Below are 5673 nucleotides of genomic sequence, written 5' to 3'. Positions count from 1 at the left end.
CGCCCATTATTTATGTGCTCATCTCCCTTTGCTTTGTTTGAGTTGCCTTCAACTGGGTGTCAAGTTCTTGCACCTTGGCTTTTACAACTTTATGGGCCTCTTCATTATCAATGAGTGTTATCTTTAAATCATTTATTTGGATCTTCAGAGTTTCTGTTTTCTTGTTCAAAGTTTCCACTCTCATTTTCAAAGTTTTCAATTTCTCCTTCCTATCCTTCTGCTTTTCTAGAGTATGATTGGTAATTTCCTCAACATCATTTTTGATGAGTACAGCATTTTTGTTATTTTTCCTCAATGCTATCAAAGATGACATGATTGTTTCTCTATAAATCACTTGTAATTGCAGCAAGAAAAAAATATATTATGTGATGTCTCTAAATCCTATATGTTGAAATAGAAATATTGCGGAAAAAAGAAGAGAAAATGGTGCTTGAAAAATACTAGATCTGAAGTTGTTTTAGAGAAACAATTGAAAGGTGAAAGTTAAGGAACAAAAGAAGGGCTTTTATAGTTGGTGTGAAATATTTTACAGAGTAAATATTTGAAAATCTTGTAAATAATTAGTCTTTCTGTCTACTTTTATTTGTCATGTTGCGCTTTTCGAAAGTCAATTTGACTAATTTTCAAAGTTAAATTAGATTACATTAATTCGATAATTTAAACCAAAAATTTAGATATTCAAAAACTAAACAAAAAGTACTATAAGTTGTAATTTTTTGCTTATATAAAATTTTAGTCAATTTTTTATAGTTTGACTCTAAAAAGAAATTATGACAAGTAAAAGTGGACGGAGGTAGTATATATTGATTTACATTAGATTTTATCAGAAGTTTCATCATTCATCAATCTTAATAACCTACCAAAAATATAAGGGAAAAAGGATAAATATACTCCCGAACTATCGTAAATGGTATCTAAATATCCTTCGTTATACTTTTTAGACACTGATGTCCTTACCGTCCAAATTTTGGAACGTATATAACCTTTCTACTAACGGTGAACACGTGTTGCAATCTAAAACGTCTATCCAAAATTTATGAAATTTCAACCTATAAATAAAAGAACCGCCTGGATTAATTAGAAAGCCCACCTAAATTATAACCCAAAACTTCTCTAAGCACTAATCATCTTCTCCATCAAATTCAAATTAAAAAGCTTCAATTTTCTTCCCCACCAAAACCCTAGAACTCCCCATTCGCATTCCCAAACTCCACCACTACCCAGAAACTTTTGTTTGCCCTCTTGCCACCATTGAAGCACCAGAAAAGGTAGTCAAGCTTGGAGTTTCAGCCGCATCTTTGGATCCGCCACTGTCATCAACGCCCCTGGTCGAGCAGCAACAGATGCACCAGTTGTGGTTGAGGAAAAGAAATAATTTGACGTAGTATTCAATGAAATTTCTAGTAATGCTAAAAATGTGACTATTATATTTAGCTTTTAAAAAATAATTTAAAAGATTTAATAGTGGAGGTCAAAGAAATTTTTCTTCTCCTCAACCACAACCACAACTTTTATAAAATTATTTTATAGTGGACGTCAAAGAATTTGACGAAGTATTCAACTGGAGCATCTGTTGCTACCAAAGTTTTAGGAGAAAAAAATTGTTTATAGTGGAGTATCATAAATTATTTTTAAAATGCTAATATAACGAAAATTCATCTGACATTTGCTAACAAAAATTCTTCTAGGTATGTTTATAATTAATTGAGCATCAAAATGAGTTTATATGAAATTGCATTTGCAAACAAAAAATCATGTGGGTCCGTTTATAATGGAATTGAGAATTAAAATGTAACAATCCGAACCGTCGTTAATTAGGAGAAACAAAAATTTGGGGAATTCTGGGCCACTGTCCCGCCACAGCGGGCATGATGCTGTTAGGGCGGCGGCGCCAGGGTGGGATAAGTTGGCGTCATAGCGGGATAGGCGAGTCAGAACGTAAATGATGAGAAATCATATTTTCTCCATCTTCCTAAAATACCTAAATAAGTCGTAAAACAGCCTAAAAACCTCAGAAAAGCTGTTCTAAGCTTGGGAAGGAAGGAGAAGGAGATTTCTAGCGTGAGGATGGTGAAATCCTGCAGATTCTTGGCCAAATCTACCATCGCGAAGCCCGAAAAAATTGAAATCAAAGTCAAAACTCCCTGCAACTGCTTGGCGCCCAGGTAGGCTAGGTTTTATGAATTGAGTAGTTTAAATTTGTGCTCACTATGTAATATATGTAAAAAGATGGTAGGGTTCATGTGTAGATCTTTGTGCACCGAGTGAAGTCCATGGGTAATTCCTAGAATCAAAATAATTGGGTTTATGCCTTGGGAAGAGAAATCGATGCCTTGTTAGGGCTTCTAGTATTGCTATCTTGGATAAAATTGTTTGCAAGAATAAGAATATGAAATCATAATTGGGACTAGAATTATGAACGTATGCGAGACCACAAATTGGAGTGATTGATTGAAGATTTATGATGAATTGTGATTAAACCTAAAAAGAAGCATTAGATGATGAACTAGGGCTAAGTAAGACAAATTAGCGTATGTTGATAACATTGCATTGTTGATCACACTTGTTGTGAATAAGATGGGTGAATTATCATTGACATGAAATCATGACTTAAATGTATGATCTTGAGGATATACTTGTGTTTGTGATTGTGATGTGTTGAATGGATCGGTTGCCACGTTCCGACATAACTAACTTGGATCGGTTGCCACGTTTCGGCATAACTAACTTGGATCGACTGCCACGTTCTGGCATAACTATTGGATCGGTTGTCACGTTCCGACATAACTATGAGATTGATTGTCACATTCCGGCATAACTAACTGTTTGGGTTTGAGTTCCATGAGAAGATCAATGATGTGATATAAATTTTGAAATTGATCGTTGTTCGTAAATGTGGATGATATAGTATATGTTTGTTATACATATGATTAGTTTGATTACTGACTTATACATGTTGGACTTGTTAGGTGTAGTGGAAGGGTTAAGTGTTTAAGAAGCGAGTAATAGATAGTAGTGTTGTTCGTGTGCCTGTAATGGCGAGAAATAGAGGTAGAGTGTGTGATGAAATATGCTTAGGTGGATTTCACCTTAGTGATAAGGGAGCTTGATGTAATGTATTAAGTGACAACGGTTAGGTAATGTGACGAGGGAATAGAGGTGTGACGTGCAAGGTTAGTTGGGATGGTTTAGTTGTAATTGGGAAATTTTCTATGTGTTAGAATGGTTGGGCTATGATCAGGAACCTAGTAAGTAGGTTGGTTGGTAAAGTGGTTAGTAGTTGGAGTGCTAGTGGAATTTGGAGGAATTTTCGAGAGAAAGTAAAGGTGGAGAAGCGAGTGTTTATTTCATGATCTTATTAGTTGATTTCTTATATTATGTGGTGGGCGTCGGGTTGATCGATGATGCCTAACAGTACGCGTGTTTGTACTGATACTACTCTTGTTATGTCTTTGACATAGTCTGGATACAGGATTGGTGACGTTTCATTAGGTGAAGACAAAGACAATCTCCAGCAGCTTTTATCCTTCCTTCCGCATGGTGGGAACTGTGTCGGTTATTATATTGTCCAAATTGTACTCTTAGTAGCTCTTGTACATGTTTAGACTAGATTCTTGGGGGTGTTATTTACTTTACAAGTACTAATTAGTAATTATTTCAAGAGATTTTATTTAAAAAGGATGTGTTTCTCGTTTGATTTCGTATTTCGTAAACTTTCCGCACGTTTTAACTTTTGGGATATGAGGGTTCTCCTACTTAGGTGTTAGAGTGGGTACCCGCATGGCCTTGGGCCGTGACATAAAATGGGTGGATAAAAGAGTAGATGGTTTTGGGTTAAAATTTGTTTGTGGGTTTTATAAATTCGGGTGGGTTTTTGATAAATCTGGTGACTTTTGGGTAGACGTTTTTAGATTGTGACACGTGTCCCGCCGTTAGTAGAAAGGTTATATACGTCCCAAAATTTGAACGGTAAGGACATCAGTGTCTCAAAAGTATAACGAAGGGTATTTAGATATTATTTACGATAGTTCGGAGGTATATTTATCCTTTTTCCCAAAATATAATCTTAGTAAGACAAACAATATCATAAATAGGTAAATAAATTATTATCATTAATTCATTCTTTGTCAGTCAACGCAAAGTGAATAGAAAATCATACAAAATGATATGAATAATAAGTATTAGATTTACAAGATTACCAAGAAAAAAATTTCAAGTCATTATCTATTAAATTAGTATTACTTCATAAGAAAAATGAAAAAGAATATTTATGAATTTCATTTTTAAATATCAAACTCAGTTAATAGATTTAGAAAAAAAATATGTGGTGTAAAGTGGGTTGAAAATAAATTTCGTTTTTCTATATAGGATGGGGCGAATTAAAATCTTCATGACTTGAATGTAATCAAATCATTTGACATCGCTAGATATAGTTCTATAAATGTCAAAAATGCCCATAGCTCAGGGAGAGATTTGAACAATTAATGTGAAAAAGCCTACGGTTATCAAGGTACAAAAGAAGTCTAGCTAATATTATTTTTCAATTATTTAATTCCTGATAATATATATGTACAAGGGAGTAATCTTAATTCCTCCAACAACGACAAAGCTTCTCCAATAGTGACAAAGCTTTTGGATTGGAACTAAACTAGCCGATGGAAGAAGTAATTTGTCACGGTTCAAATCGTCGTGATTGACACCTATATCAATCTTCACGTGGCAACCAAAACATAACATCTATAATATGTAATATCCAAATCAACCATCATAATTCAATAAGCAATCCATGATAAAATAATACATCCCATAATTCGATTGTCATCAAAAGAAAGGAAGATTTGCGGCAGTCACATGGAAGATAGATCGATGTTTATTAGCATAGTTATCAGGGTAAAACTTACCCGCACCGGGTGTCTACACCAATCCAATACATGCATGCCATGTGTTTAAATTTATAGTTCATATTACTAAATCTTAATTAATTATCATGTGTTTTACTTCATTAAATCACATAATTAAAAAAATTGCATTAATTTTTTGATGTATACACCTTGTGCGGGTAAGTTTTTTCCTAGTTATCATAACTCTTGCACTTTTAGCTCTATTTAAAACATTTCAAATATTTTGTTCGAAAGCATGACTAACAAAAGATAGGTCCTTGTCTAGTACTCACTACGTCTTATATTAGTTGTCATATTTTGTCACGCCCCGAGCATTCACTCGGACGTGGCTAGCACTCGAGTACCATTGTTGACCCCAAGCGAACCCTTGACCTGGCTTACTTACTCAGCGGAAGACTCTATGCATATTACAATGATCAAATGCACTTACTCAATTGTTTAATAAAATAACTTAGAATGTTTAAAAGTCAACATTCAACTTGGTCAAAATGGCAACCTAAGTCTTAACATATGAAATGATCATGTAAAGACAACTGAACTACTAACTGTCTATGAAGCCTCTAAAACAAAGAGGGATGTTGGGACAAGACCCCCGATCATCCTAACAATGAAATACTGAAAGCAAATGATAAAAAAGAGTCCTTCAGAATGCAAGGAGGCTCACCAACAGACTCTGAGTGCTCACCTGGATCAACGAGGCACTGGATGCTGATCCTGGTTACCTGCGTCTGCATCATAAGACGATGCAGGCCAACTGGCATTAGTACATTGA

The sequence above is a fragment of the Solanum tuberosum genome, unplaced genomic scaffold (genome assembly GCF_000226075.1).
Source record: "Solanum tuberosum cultivar DM 1-3 516 R44 unplaced genomic scaffold, SolTub_3.0 scf00104, whole genome shotgun sequence".
NCBI lineage: Eukaryota > Viridiplantae > Streptophyta > Magnoliopsida > Solanales > Solanaceae > Solanum > Solanum tuberosum.
This window is presented reverse-complemented; position numbering follows the sequence as displayed.